General features: G+C 37.4%; 1 protein-coding gene across 1 annotated transcript in view; it reads left to right on the top strand.

Annotated features, from left to right (window-relative positions):
* TBC1D5 (TBC1 domain family, member 5) overlaps positions 1–16,169 on the top strand; it is a 540,661-nt gene that overhangs the window by 7,553 nt on the left and 516,939 nt on the right. The window contains exon 2 of the mRNA XM_010856750.1: positions 8,426–8,488. The gene's annotated coding sequence lies outside the window, so the exon portion shown is untranslated. The remainder of the gene's footprint in view (positions 1–8,425; positions 8,489–16,169) is intronic.

Here is a 16,169-nt window from a genome sequence, read left to right on the forward strand (position 1 = left end):
GTGACAATATACAGCCTTGACGTACTCCTTTTCCTATTTGGAACCAGTCTGTTGTTCCATGTCCAGTTCTAACTGTTGCTTCCTGACCTGCTTACAGATTTCTCAAGAGGCAGGTCAGGTGGTCTGGTATTCCCATTTCTTTCAGAATTTTCCACAGTTTATTGTGATCCATACAGTCAAAGGCTTTGGCATAGTCAATAAAGCTTCTTCAGATCAAATAAGAAATTACATGAATATCTTGCTAAACTGTTTGAGTTTAGTGACCCTGGATCAAACAGGTGAGTGCAGCGCTCGTTTGACTGATACGCTGTGTGCGCCCTGTGAGGGTCCTTTCAATTCCATGTGATGGGGAACGGTGCGAAGCAGCAGCCTTTGATTTGATTTTGGTCATCTTTTTTTCTATATATTGTTATATTCAATTTCTGTGTTTTTTCTTATATATTTTTGATGCTGTTCTCCATGTTCTTTTACTTGGCAAGCTTTCACCATTATTAGATTTGTTCTGTGAAACCCAGAAGTGTATCGTGCTTCAGTTATTTGTGTGTCAAATACTTGCAAAGTGAGCAAAGATTTATACAGATATTAGTTATAACTCTTTCTCAGGAGGTGTGATACCGTAGTTCCTGTTTTGCCATGTAGGTATGAATTTACACTTGGTTTGTGGTAGATGTTTGAGCAGGGTGTTTTAAATGAACTGCATTTAGAAATAAAAAAATCTGTTATGATTAGAGGATGTAATAGGTAATGTATGCTGAAGCTCACCTCACATTCAAAGGAACAGTTAACGGAATTGGAATTCTATTCATTTCCATATAATTGAAAGCGTTTTCAGTCTCTGCTAATGTAAGTTTGGAGTATTTTTTTTTTTCATACAGTTAGTTACGCATTAGAAATAACTCTAATGAAGTAAACACAGTTTGAGAAGTATGGACAGAGTGTTTCCTCTCAGTATGGACTGAGAGGAAATCACTAAGTCTTGAAACTTGATCTCTGATAGCTTTCTTTACTATGTCCACTTGTCTTTATTTTTGTTTATTTAGAGTACATCTAGAGCTTGATTGAGTCCTAAGAGTTTAAAAAAAATGATGAAAATGCTGGTTTGGAATTGTGTTGCAGTGATTGGTGTGAGGTGTAGCCCCTACACTGATCAGCAGTCACCCACACATTTACATGCATCTTTCCTGTTTTTTCTTGCACTGGGGATTTTCCATTTGTACCTTCAATTGGTGTTGAAATTTTTCATCATCTATTTGAATGGCAGCTATCTTTTCTTTTGTCTTTTATATTCTTTTCTGGTTTTGATCTATTTTTTTTTAGATTGTTACTACTCAAAGGCGACCTCAGGTCAGTGCTGGTCTGCAAACTGGTATCACTGGTATTTAATGAATCAAGATAAATTCAACGTAAAGAGGTGCTTTTAATAGCACGTTGATATTATCATGACATCTAAGCATATGACTTTTAAAGAGTTCCGTTCAACTGCATTTCACAGCAGCCACGTCCGCAGTGGGCCGGCCGTGTAAGACTGACCCTCATCGGCAGTGGTTTCAGGCGCTGTCAGTCCTCCTGATCCTGTCTTTGTTCTGCTCTTACGGATTTTATTTTCTTTCTTTGTCTTTCTGAACTGCATTTTAGATAGGTTTTTAAAAGTCTTCACATTGACTAATTATTTCTGTTTGTGTTGATTCTACTGTTTAACTTTTCCACTCAGTTGAAAATTTTACCACTGCTTATTTCTTGAGATTTTATTTAATTCACATCCATATTATAAGTGTTTCTATTACTTGTACCATCCTTACTGTATAGTGTTTCCAATAATTGAAATATGTGTAGTCTAATTGTTCTATTTCTTATGTTGGCCCTCATTCATTGGGTCTTGTTTTGTGATTTTTTTTTTTAAATTGAGTGTTTTTGAAAGTTACTGGCTTCTTCGAGGCTAGGATTGAAGTTACTTCCTTTGAGAATTTACCTGTGCTTTCCCCAGTGTCTAGGGATACTGACCATTTAAGATCCCTTTAAATTGGTCTTCACGTGAGATTTATTGGATTATGCACGTGGTGTGAATTCAGTCTGAGACCCTTTGTGAAGGTTCCACTTTGAGGTTACAGTGTCAAGAGAATTGATGATACATTTTTGAAATGACGGAATTCTAGAGATGGCCCATAGATTAGTGGTTGCATTCAAGACAATGCAAGATAGTTACAAAGATATGAGAAAGATGTAATTTCTGTTAGATGGATCCATTTTAGAACTAAGAAAAATAGAAATGTAAAAAGTGGAGGGATTTGTAGATGCCTAAAGTACAAGTGATTAGTTCTACAGAACGCGGTGAACAAAGCAGTCAGTGTGGTGGGATGGATTCTTGGGGGTGATGGATACAGCATTTGCTTAGGAGTGAGCTGTGTAAAGCTGACAAATGTGATATGTGTGTGTTAGTGAGTTGAAAACAAGCTGCACATAAAGAAGTTAGCTTCTTACAACCAACAAAACACAGTGCAGCTATAGATTTCCCTCCTTCTCTTTTTGTTATTACGCAAGTCCAAGGAGCAACTTAAAGCTTGAATCTAATTGCCCTTTTAAGGTGGTTTTCTTCATCTAGGCCAAAATCTTCATGAAAAGAATTATAGGCATATTATGTGTTCATTGTAGAGAAATTAGAAAGCAGTGAAAGGTATGGGGAAAATGAAAGCGTATTGCTTCCCGTAGCCCAAACCACTATTATCATTTAATTCTGTTCTCTTGCTTTTTATGTGGTCACCGTCTCTCTTTCTGTATGTGCTTTGTCGCTCAGCTGTGTCCAGTTCTTTGTGACCCTTTGGTCTGCAGCCCACCAGGTTCCTCTGTCCATTGTTTTTTCCAGGCAAGAATATTGGAGTGGGTGCTGTCTCCTTCTCCAGGGCATCTTCCCAACCCAGGGATTGAACCCGTGGCTCCTGCATTGCAGGTGGATTCTTTACCTGCTGAGCCATCGGGGAAACCTCTCTCTATATATACATAGGTACAAAATGTGCCTCTGGGTATAAATCAGTATATTCTGTGTATAAAGCTTCCCAGGTGGCACTACTGGTAAAGAACCTGCCTGCCAATGCAGGAGAAATAAGAGATGTGGGTTCAGTCCCTGGGTTGGGAAGATAGGGTCAACCCACTCCAGTATTCTTGCCTCCCACGTACAGAGGAGCCTGGTGGGCTAAGAAGGTCACGACTGAAGCAGCAGCATGCATGCACACTGTGTGTATTTGTATGTATGTGTGTTTATTTAAATAGGGACTACTTAATATGAAATGTTGGGTAGCCTATTCTTCCATACAATATTGTGAACATTCCTCTGTATCTGTAAAATTGTTTGAAGTGGTATTTGGTATCTATATAGCATTCTGTTTTGAGATTATCCTCAAATCTATTTAACCATTCACCTATTGTTAAACATTTAGATTTTCTTTCATAAATATATATACGCACATACACACATGTATACATATTTGTATTCGCTGTGAACCATTCTAAATGAAAAATTTGTGTGTATCTCCCATTTTCTTTGAAGTGTTATCTCCACCTTAATCTGCCTCTCATAATTTGCCCTGCAAAATTTCTTTCTTAATAAAAAAATCCCAGTGTTTTTAAAAGAATTATTTATTTCTTTGGGCTGTGCTGGGTCTTGACTGCTGCCCGCGGGCTTTCTCTAACTGCAGCAAGTTAGAGAGGCTACTCTCTAGGTGGTGTTGTGTGGGCTTCTCATTGTGGTGGTTTCTTGTGAAAACCAGGCTCTGGGATGCGCGGGCTCAGCAGTTGCCTCTCAGGATCAGACCGCAGCCTCCGGAGTTGTGGTAATGGGCTTAGCTGCCCTGCAGCGTGTGGAATCTCCTGGACAAGAATGGAACCCATTTCCACTGCACTGGCAGGTGGATTCTTGATGACGAGGCCACTAGGGAAGCCCAGGAATCTCAGTTTTGTAGACGAGCATTATTACCGCATTTGGAGATGGTTGCCTGTCCCCTCGAGTGGTTGAGTGTGGGCAGAGGGACTAGGTCATAGTTGACGAGCTGTAAGGTGAAATATGACCATTAAAGAGAATGGGATGGGCCTTTCTTCCCCTTCTTTCTTTCTGCTACTTGCAAGACAGGGGTAGTGGCTGGAGTCCCTGTAGCCTTCTTAGAGTACAAGGTGACTTTTAATATAACAGTAAATGTAGAGCAAAAAGAGGGAAGGAACTTGGACCCCTGATACTTAGAGCTGCCACATCAGCCTTTGATTGTCCACTTTAAGACGTTAACATGGGAGAAATTCTCTCCCTCAGTTTTTTTTCCTCTCATTTAACTCATTATAATTATTAAATTTTTTTGGCTAGGGAAGGATATAATCTAATCCTCTCTGATAAAGGATACCATTGTTTGATACTCTATGAAACATGCATTGTATCAACTCTGTTTTGAGATTGTGTGTGTGGTGTGCATGCTCAGTCACTCCATTGTCTGGCTTTTTGCACCCCCATGCACTGCAGCCCGCCAGGCTCCTCTGCCCATGGAATTTTCCAGGCAGGAATCCTGGAGTGAATTGCCAGTTCTTCCTCCAGGGGATCTTCCAGACCCAGGGATGGAACTCATGTCTCCTGCATCTCCTGCATTGGCAGAAAGATTCTTTACCATTAAGCCATGAGATTGGAGAGAGGTTAATTGGTATTGAATGGAAAATTACTTGATACATTTTTTCTGGAGTTCTTTGATGACTATATTAATGAATTTTGTTCTCAAATGATTTTAATAATTATCACAAATATTGCAGAAAGCATATGATGACTTTTAGGCAAAATCACTAAATTAATTGTAGTGTATTAAAGTAATCTTCTACAGCCCTATGAATTTGTAATACTTTTAGATATATTGGCTAGTCACTTAGACAAAGTTAGGTCATAATTGTGACTTTTAATGCTCCCATTAACTTTGTTGGGAAAATTTTGACAAATTTAAATTGTTTTTATAACTTTAGATGTATTTTGGGGGTATTGATTCTAAGACAGTTATTCACAACTTTAGTGAAAGAATATGTTGTTCAGTCGCTAAGTCATGTCTAACTCTTTGCAACCCCATGAAATGCAATATGCCAGGTTTCCCTGTCCTTCACTATCTCCTGGAGTTTGCTCAAATCAAGTCTGCTGAGTCAGTGATATTATCTAGCCATCTCATCCTCTGTCATCCCCTTCTTCTCCTGCCCTCAATCTTCCCCAGCATCAGAGTCTTTTCTAATAAGTCAGCTCTTCTCATCAGGTGGCCAACGTATTGGAGCTTCAGCTTCAGTCCTTCCAATGAATATTCAGAGTTGCTTTCCTTTAGGACTGACTGGTGTGATCTCCTTGCCTTCTGACTCTTCTCCAGCACCACAGATTCAAAGCATCAATTCTTCGGCACTCAGCCTTCTTTACGGTACAGCTCTCACATCTGTACGTGACTACTGGAAAAATCATATCTTTGACTAGTTGGCCCTTTGTTGGCAAAGTGATTTTTAATATGCTATCTAATTTTGTCACAGCTTTTCTTCCAAGGAGTAAGCGTCTTTTAATTTTGTGGCTGCAGTCACAATCAACAGTTATTTTGGAGCCCAAGAAAATAAATTCTGCTACTGTTTCCACTTTTTCCCCATCTGTTTGCCATAAAGTGATGGGACTGGATGCCCTGATCTTAGTTTTTTGAATGTTGAGTTTTAAGCCAGTTTTTTTCACTCTCCTTTTTCACCTTCATCTAGAGGCTCTTTAGTTCCTCTTCCCTTTCTGCCTTTAGAATGGCATTATCTGCATATCTGAGGTTGTTGATATTTCTCCCAGCAGTCACAATCCAGGTTGTGATTCATCCCACCCGGCATTTCACATGATGTACTCTGCATATAAGTTAAATAAGCAGGGTGACAGTATACAGTCTAGACATACTCCTTTCCCAATGTTGAACCCGTCCATTGTTCCATGTCTCATTCTAACTGTGGCTTGTTGTCCCTCGTACAGTGTTCTCAGGAGGCAGGTAGGGTGGTCTGGTATACCCATCCCTTTAAGAATTTTCCCCAGTTTATTGTAATCCACATAGTCAAAGGCTTTAGTGTAGTCAAGCAGAAGTAGATTTCTTTCCCCCTTTTTTTTTTAAATGAATTCCTTTGCTTTTTCTATGATCTAATTGATTGGCAATTTGATTTCTGGTTCCTTTGCCCTTTCTAAATCCAGCTTGCACATCTGGAGGTTCTTGGTTCATGTGTTGTTGAAGCCTTGCTTGAAGGATTTTGAGCATAACCTTCCTAGCATGTAAAATGTGCACAACTCTAAGGTAGTTTGAGCATTCTTTGGCATTGCCTTTCTTTGGGATTGGAATGAAAGCTGACCTTTTCCAATCTTGTGACCCTTTGCCGAGTTTTCCAAATTTGATATGCCAGCAAAGTGCTGGCATATCAAGTACAGCACTTTTCACAGCATCATCTTTTAGGATTTTCAATAGCTCAGCTGGAATTCCATCACCTCCACTAGCTTTGTTCATAATAATGCTTCCTAAGGCCCACTTGACTTCACACTCCAGTGTCTGGCATTAGGTGAGTACCACACCATCTTGGTCATCTGGGTCATTAAGACCTTTTTGTAGGTTCTTCTGTGTGTTCTTGCCGCCTCTTAGTCTCTTCTGCTTCTGTTAGGTCCTTGCCCTGTTTTGTCCTTTACTGTGCCGTCTTTGCATGAAACGTTCCCTTGGTATCTCCAGTTTTCTTGAGGAGATCGCTAGTCTTTCCCATTCTGTTGTTTCCCCCTCTTTCTTTGTGGTGTTCATGTGAGAAGGCTTTCTTAACCTCTCCTTGATATTCTCTGGAACTCTACATTCAGTTGGGTATATCTCTTTCTTTCTCTTCTGCCTTTCACTTCTTTCTCTTCTTTTCTCAGCTATTTGTAAGGGCTCCTCAGACAATCATTTTTCCTTCTTTTAGTGCTTTTTCTTGGGGATGGTTTTGGTTAGTCCCCTCCTATACAAGGGTACAGTCCTCTGTCCATAGTTCTTCAGGCTCTCTGTCTACCAGATCTAATCCCTTGAATCTCTTTGTCACCTCCACTGTATAATCATGTGGGATTTAATTTAGGTCATACCTGAATGGTCTAGTGGTTTCCCCACTTCAGTATAAGCCTGAATTTTGCAATAGGGAGCTTATGATCTGAAAGTACTGAAGAATACATATTTAAAAAGTCAATAAAAATTTTTTTGAGAAATTTTAGGTTTTTATTATAAAAGAATTAGCAAGTACAAAGAGTTCCCATATACACATTCTCCACAGCATATGCATTTTTATCTAGGGTATCCTACTACATACAGTGTTATACATATTAAAAAAGATTACATCCCTGAACAAAATGTTATTTTATTATGTAGGAAAACCACACAGTGCTTATGGACATTTTACTCTATGCTAGAGTCTCCCGCCCTCAGCACTATTAATATTTTAGGCCAGATAATTCTTTATTGTAGGAGACTAGCCTTTATATTTTAGGATGTTTAGCAGCATCCCTGATCTCTATCTACTTATTGCCAATAAATATTCTTTTTATTGGACATGCCAATAAATGTCCTCTGGGAGGCAAAACCATTGCTCTAATGAGTTTACAGTGCTTTAGGATTTGTTATGTTTTTAAGGGTAGGCTCAAATTTAAGGAGTCTGTCGTTCACTGACCCTTCAGGTGGAGTTTTTTAGGCAGTTAGACTCTTCCTACCAGCTGGGGATCACAGGCAGTATATGAGTCTCATTTTCCATGATTATGAAATAGATAAAATATTACCCATCTTGATTGGAAAATATATTGAGATAATTATAGAAAATACTTTTAGTTTCCTTCTTGTCAGATGTTGTGTTACACTGTTTGGATTTATTTCCTTAAAAGTGTCAAATGCTCATTACAAAGTTCTTATTTCTGTGGGATAGGCTACCACAGCCTGGGATCTGCTGTTGATGGACTTCAAGAGCCCATAATACTGTGGGTGGGTAAAAACCTGAAATGTTAAATGAAGACTGGTTTATGAGGTCAGTTGTGTTTTGACTGTTAGTGGTGCTCTCACTAGGTTGTTACCACATTCAGATTGTAACAGTTAAGTGACCTCATGTGTTCTTTCAAGGACCATGAGCTTCTCAAATTGTTGATGGCATTAGATGTCAGACAGTCTCTTTGTCCTTGGAAGTGTTTGTCTTCACGTCTGAAATCCCGCCAATTGTAACAGATTGTGTGTCAGCTCCAATAGAGGAAGCTGGCCTCTGTCAGCTTGGGTTTAGTCCACTGAAGACTTCTAAAAACTTGACAAAGTTCACAACTACTAATCTCCATTCCCCACTGCTACTTTGTAGAATTATAAAGCATTGTTCACTAGTGAATGAAATGCCATCTATAATAATTAAGGTTATTCTTATTTTTCTATCCCTGCAGAAAATTTCCAGAGACTTGGTGAAGATAGGAAAGCTATCAAAAAGACCATAGGACTATTGTACTGTAAGTATTGCTTTGAAAAAGAACTGTAAATTAAGAATATTTTAAGTATCCAGTTGTTTGGGGGAAATATGTTAGGCAGAGATATTATATGTAAAATGTAGAGGAGGATATATTATAATTGTGTTAATAATTTATAAGAACTAATCCTGTGCAGTCTTTTAAAAATTGAAAATGTGTTCTTATGTACTGAGATGAGGATTTTACCAATAGCATTGAAAAATATTTCTAATTCTAACAAGGATTGATCTAGTTTATGTACATTTGCTTATTTAAAACTATCAGAATCCAAAGAATCATTGTAGTTTTGTAGGTTTGTGATTTGTTCGGGTGACTTATTGTTTAGGTTATTTTGCAGAATTATTTATTTGCTGATTTATTTATGTATTTCATTATTTATTTATTTGATTATTTAGTAAATTATTTATCTGATGAATTATTAATACATCTTCATGACATGCTTTAAATTATTTATAACTTAATTTTGAGTTTATTGCTTTTAGACGCTGCATTGTTACTGACTAGTTTTGATTTTTTTCTTTGTGGTTCTTTAAAATTAAAGTATTAGCTCTAAGGCAAAAGTATATTCATTGCAATGCCCAGGGATTTTTTTTTTTTTTAAGTAATTTATGATAGTTATAAAAGTTCAGTTATGCTTTGTTTAGCTCTAAATTTACCTGTTTAGGGTTACTGCTGATAGAATATGTTATGTGGATACTCACTGTAGAGTCACTTACAGATTAATAATATAGCCTATAGTCTGTAAACTGAGAACATGTAAACTTCAGTCTTCATTATCCTTGGTATCTCTAAAGAGCAGGTCGGTTGATTTAGAATAGAAAATGGAGTTTAATGGCAAAGCTGTTTTACTACTGGAATATTTTTAGGAAAGTTCAGAGAAATGATGTCCAACTTAGATTTGGATCCCTAAGATATAAAGTTGACTGATGTAGGGTTTGTTCTTTTTTTAAAAATTCCTGCTACATGTGTATTTGGAAAGCAGCATAATGTTTATATGGATTTTATATCATTTTTCATGACATTTATTTTATACCATATTTCTTGTGGAAAGTTTTAAATCCCTTATTTTAATGAGCTAAAAATGGACAGAGGTCTTTATAAATGCAAGCTATAGTTTCTCTGACTTTACCTAGTGATTCTCATATGTAAAGTTTCTATTTTTCACCAAATGAACTATTTCTTCGTAGTTCTGATGCTGTTTCATAATCATAAGGTAGAGCATGTTCTATGTGTTCTCTTTCTGACTGGGTTCAGTCAGTGGGTTAAAGCCGTTGTCTGGGTCATGGGTACCATGTGCACAGCATGGGCTTCGTCTGGGTTTGCCTGCAGTGAGTTACTGTGCACTTTACAGTTTAACACTTCAGAGGGATGCAACAGTGTACACTTTGAAATATATGCTGTGAAATACGGAGAATGACCTCTGTAGAAAGGTTTCACTATAGAATTGTAAAATGTGCATATGTAAACTCAGAATTCTTATTTTGAAATATTGACTATATGAATATTTAATTGGGATATTGCTTTAGTGCCTTCATATGCTTGCCTTAGAGGGAGTGTCTTCCTTTGACTTATATTCGTGGATTTAAAATGTGTGTATTATACATATCTTTGACTCTTCTGTTCTGGAGATGAACAACTACAGATATTGTTAGGTATGGAATTTTATTTTAAAATGTGCTTCAAGATGCCACTGTGGACTTCTTTCATAGACAATAGCCTTCTCCAGTGTTGAGTAAGATCTCCAATACTAATGTAATATTCCACACTATACCATGTATCTGTGAATACTAGCTGTGTCGTCCAAGTGATTTTTAATGGAAAGTTTCAGATACACATATGTGTACACACCCATGCACAGGTGTGTGAAATTGCCTCCTGAATACTCTTGCAGGACTTGTTTTTGAAAAGAGGCAGCAGTGGAGACTGCCATGATAATAGCTAGCGTTTGCAGTGGAGACTGCCATGATAATAGCTAGCGTTTGCAGTGGAGACTGCCATGATAATAGCTAGCATTTGCAGTGGAGACTGCCATGATAATAGCTAGCGTTTGTTGAGCAGTTACTTTGTGCAGGCACAGTGCTGCACGCAGTGCTCATATCTTTTACGTGGATTGTTTGTTACTCTTCCAAGTGAGAGAAGTATGGTTGTTATCTCCATTTTATGAATGAGGAAACAGACGTAGGTCATTGCCACACAGCTGACGGTAAGTAATGGCGCTGAAACTGGTCCTCGTTCAGCCTGAGTCCCAGGGTCCTTAGCCCATTACAGTTCCCAGTGTACAGTTGGTATAATGTAGCTTTTCATTTGAGGTGTTTCTGTTTGTTGCTTTTAGAGGCTGTGGTTATTTATATCTCTGATAGGCTTCACTTGCCAAGTATATTCACTTTGTACTACATTTGGTCATCTTTTTTAAACCAGTAGGTAGTGCTTGAGCTTCTTGATTTTTCTTATAATCCTGTATAGTGGATCCATATTAAATACTGAAGACTAATTTGTACCTCAGGGAGATTGAATGTTTGCCTGCTGGATATCTAATTCTCAGACTACTTCTTTTGACTCTTAAGCCCACGGCCATTTCCAGGGCTCTGTTAAGTCAAATCTTGGGTGACAGTGTGAGTACCGTAAATAACTGTAGTTGTTGAATGCCAAAACAGTAGTGTAAACTAGTATCATCCTGGGTGAACTGAGACCTGTGGTCACCCTAGTAACATCTCAGATTCTTATTGAGTAGTTACAGTGTTGATAATGCATGTTTAAGAGAAGTCTTAATTCATGTGTAATGTTTTAAAAAATACTTTGTGATAAAACACACTCCTATTATGACCAGTATTTATGTGTTTTTGTTAACCAACTTAGGCAGTTTGTGTTTATGACTTTTATAAAATGTGATTCTGATGTTTTATAGCTTTTGGAGCCACTGAAATAAAATAAAAAAATGTAAATGGTGAAAGTAAAGAGGTATTGCTATTGGGAACAGAAAGACGAGTATGGAAAACATGGTCATAGTAGAATAGATAGTAGTTCTAAAGCTTCTCTTCATAGCATACATTATGGGATTTTTTAAAACATAATTTTATTTATTTATTTTTGGCTGTGCTGAGTCTTCGTTGCTTTGTGGGCTGCTTTTCCCCTCTGGTCGTGGCGAGTGGGGACTGCTCTGCAGTTGCTGCCCAGGCTTCTCGCTCCCGTGGCTTCTCCGGCTGCAGAGCACAGACTCTAGAGTGCGTGGCCTTCTGCAGCTGAGGCCGTGGACTCCGTGGCTGTGGCCTGAGCTCTTGAGCACCAGCCAGGAGGTGTGGCTCACAGGCTTATGTGGGATCTTCCTGGACCAGTAATCAAGCTAGCATCCCCTGTATTGGCAGGTGGATTCTTCACCTCTGAGCCACCAGGGGAGCCCCTTTACAGGACTTGTAGTACTTGTTTTAGCTTTGTAAATCTTCTGATAAATTTGACATTGTATGGAAAACTGTTTCTATTTGTTAGACCTTCAGAATTTATAATTTTTTTATTATATGATCCAGTAGTCTTTTTTTCCCTTAAAATATGTTGCATGTCATTTATATTGATAAGTTGGCTGTTTTGCCAAAACGATGGATTTCTGAAAACAACTGTGTTCCTTGGTGAGAGTCTGTGGGGAGATGGGGGTCTGTAGAAGAGAGTTGCTGAAAGTTTTTAGTTTTTATATAGTTTTCTTTTTAATTCTCTCGACATGTGTTTAATAAAGTCATTACTAGATATTAAACTTAAATTTCTAGGTTTTTTTGTGTTTTTTTTTGGCATTTAGAGTATAGATGACTTGTTAAGTTGAACCTAGGTAACCACACTGGCATATTTGTATTTGAATGTATATTGAAAAGAAAAAATTCTCTTGCGATAGTTCTTATTCATACATTCATCACTCTTTGTGTTCAGAAAAGCCTATTATGCCTTGAACAAAGGTAAGAGCTTCCATATATTCTGTCTGAAGTTTGTCACAGTATGAAGCACTTGGTAAAATAGTACTGTAACTATACGAGTAATAACATAGCCTATGTGTTGGCTCTGAGAATAGCTCCTTTGTAACAAGTGAAAGTACAGCCAAAGGTCATGTTAAACACAGAGTTTCTTTCACACCTCATCCATTTTGTGGATAGCATGTGAAGTAGTTCGGGTCCTGCACTGATACTTTAAGACAGCGACCTAAGGTTGTTCCCATGGAAGTGTCTGAAGTATCTTTCCCCTGCCTCCCATGTGGTTGCAAAATTTGGCATGAATACAGTGTATTTGAATTCTGCACGAATTAAGTAGAACCTTATTAAATTTAGAGTTTGCAGAGTCAAAGGGGCCTCTTGTCCTCCAGGGGTTTCTTTTTAGGGCACTAGATAGCATTGACACGTACCAGTCTTTAATAACACTGCATCCTGTTCTGACTCAATGCGTTGCCTTAGTATTGATGCTGTTTAGTGAAACACTAAATACCAGACAACACTGCAGCAACAAAAGCAAAATAAAAGCACACAAATGAAACTGTAGAAGCACCGCATGCCTGTGCGTGTACAATCTGATGATTAGATTCTACTTTTGGCTTTAATTTAGCTAAGTAAAAGTTGAAGTATTGAGAAGGCCATTATATAGGAAAGCTTTCTATTAAAAACCTTATATAAATAGAATATGCATATGTTCTAGAGTGGATAACAAATCTCTTTAAGTTAGCCTCAGTACACCATACCAAAAAATATAGGCTGAAGAAAGAATGTTTGGAAGAGGATAAAATTGACAAGTCATAATTTTTAGTTGATAAAAGTGTTTGCTTCCGTGTTTGAAGCATGTTTTTTGATACTGTTGCCCACTGTCGCATTCTTTTTGCTATAAGACTATTAAAGTATGATTTCCAAGCAAGGGTGGTGTAGGCTGATGAGAAATAGGGCAGTTAAGGAGGAGTGCTGTCACTTGTCACAAAAATTGTGGGAATGCTTCTGACATTTAATGGTTGGGAATCAGGGATGCTGGGTGTCCTGCATGGGACAATCTCAGACTACAGAAAATTGTTCTGAGTACCACGTAGCTTTGAATATCTGCTTGGTTAAACTCTCTTCAAAGATAAAGCAATAACACTTCAGTCTATAATATTGCTGAGAGTTGTTTTGCAAGATGTTATGTGAACAGTTTGATACTTAGGGGAAGTTTGTGTGGAGGGGAAACTTAAGTAGAGTGAAGAAATTCTCTCAAAATTGTACTTACTTCACACATTCTTTCCACTTGCTGATTTATAGCATTTCTAACTGGATAATCTAGTTGAAAAGTTTTCAGTTCAGCAGTGCAGTTTCCTGGAAGCTCTGATTGCAGATATGTGATAGAGTATTTAAGACTGTTTTAAAAACAAACTAAATTTAAAATTAATGGATCTAAATGAATTGTTTTATTAGTTGATAAGGCATGTTTAAAGATATTTCATGATTGCCATCCTAAATGTTAAAGTTTTGTTTTTAGAATGATAAATACATTGTTAAACATATATTTTAAAAGTCTTTATTGTTAGGTTGTATGTTGTGTTGTACCAGTGTTACTTTGGTACCACCTCCAATAAGCAGTCTATCCAACTTTTATGTAACTTTTTATATTTCTTTACTTACACCACTGGTTGTTCTATATTTTAGAGGGATATGGTCTGTTGCAGAATTTTTAACTACTGGAGACTTAATAACTTAAGAGAGTGTAGGTTTTCTGGGGTAGGTTGTAACTGCAGTGTAACAGCCTTAGCATAGATATTAATAATTATTTTGACACTACACTTAAAAATAAAACCCAGGTCAGTTGCACTAATACCACATTTCATAGTTTTCTCCTTCTAACAGTATATAATTTATCTTGACATTTCAATCATTATTTCATTAAAGCTTATTTCTGTCTTTCTTGTCACCTTCAATTTAATTTTTGTCTATAATCACTTATCTCAGTACTAATTTTTATTCTAGGGTTCTCCTATACCTCTCCTCTTTTCTTTTTTTGTACTTTTTATAGAGAATAACGTCATCTTTTTCCTTTTTGATTCAAACTTACTGTATATAGGTACAAATATGTGACTGCTATATTCCCTTTTGAATAGTTATGCCTAAGCATTTGTTGTGGTTAGGAATTAGAACTGATTTTTTGAAAACTCTTCTGTATGTAGTTAGATTTTATTAACTCTGAGTTTCAGTTCAGGGAAGGAAAGGGGCACTGGACGTGTGGGCTGAGAACCGTTGTTGGGAAATGTGCACTTATTCTTTACAGTTCTTCTAACTCTTGAGCTTAAATGATACTTCCAGACCAGATTGGATCTTCTTATATGGATGAAAAAAATGTCAAAGCCAACAATTCACAGAAAAATATTTTAGCAAAAACACTTGTCTAGTTAGGAATATAGGGGCTTACTTTGATTTCTTTGATAATTTGTAAGTGAAAATTAGCTGCATATAAAATATGCATAATAATGGGATTGAAAAATGAGATACTATCTACAAGGCACCCAAATAGAATGAGCTTACTTTTTCACTTAAAATCTGAAAAATAACTAATGATAACCAACCAATTATGGGGGAGTGGTGTGACTTAGAAATAGATAACTGATGTAATCATTGACAGACATTTTGAGCAGTTGCTAATATCTCAAAATCATTTCCTTGCTTAATAGAAACTACACACTCCTTTTGTTGGCTTTTTAAGTGAAACCAAATTATAAAATAATACAGTTAAACCATATCTCAGGTGAAAATGTGTGTGTACCTGTGTTTTTGTTTAGATAAATGATTTTACTTATCTTCAAAGTGATAACTGTTTATAGTGCATATAAGCATAACTTGAGAGATAAATGTGTAACAGTTTGGCAGTCACTTGATACTGGTTTAATGTAAAGACTGTTAACCTGCAGACTAAATCATTGTCATGGGAATTCCCTCCAGTCTCTGTGGCATCTTTGGTCAAGGAATACTTGCTGCTTTTAATTTTTTAAAATTGAAGTGTAGTAGGTATATAGTACCAAGGGAACTTTCATGCAAGATGGGCTCAGTAAAGGACAGAGTGGTATGCACCTAACGGAAGCAGAAGGGATTAAGAAGAGGTGGCAAGAATACACAGAAGAACTATTCATAAAAAATCTTAATGACCTGGATAACCACAATGCTGTGATCACTCACCTAGAGCCAGACATCCTGGAGTGTGACGTCAAGTGGGCCTTAGGAAGCATCACTGTGAACAAACCTAGTGGACGTGATGGAGTTCCAGCTGAGCTGTTTCACATCCTGAAAGATGATGCTATGAAAGTGCTGCACTCAATAATGCCAGCAAATATGGGAAACTCAGCAGTGGCCACTGGACTGGAAATGGCCAGTTTTCATTCCAATCGCGAAGAAAGGCAGTTCAAAGAATGTTGAAACTACTGCACAGTTGCACTCATTTCACACGCTAGCAAAGTAATGCTCAAAATCCTTCAAGCTAGGCTTCAACAGTACGTGAAACGAGAAATTCCAGATGTACAAGCTGAATTTAGAAGAGGCAGACGAACCAGAGAGCACTGCCAACATTCTTTGGATAATAGAAAAAGCAAGAGAATTCCAGAAAAACATCTACTTCTGCTTCATTGACTACACTAAAGTTTTTGCCTGTGTGGATCACAACAAACTGTGGAAAATTCTTGAAGAGATGG

Source organism: Bison bison, unplaced genomic scaffold, assembly GCF_000754665.1.
Source record: "Bison bison bison isolate TAMUID 2011002044 unplaced genomic scaffold, Bison_UMD1.0 scf7180017864374, whole genome shotgun sequence".
Taxonomy (NCBI): domain Eukaryota; kingdom Metazoa; phylum Chordata; class Mammalia; order Artiodactyla; family Bovidae; genus Bison; species Bison bison.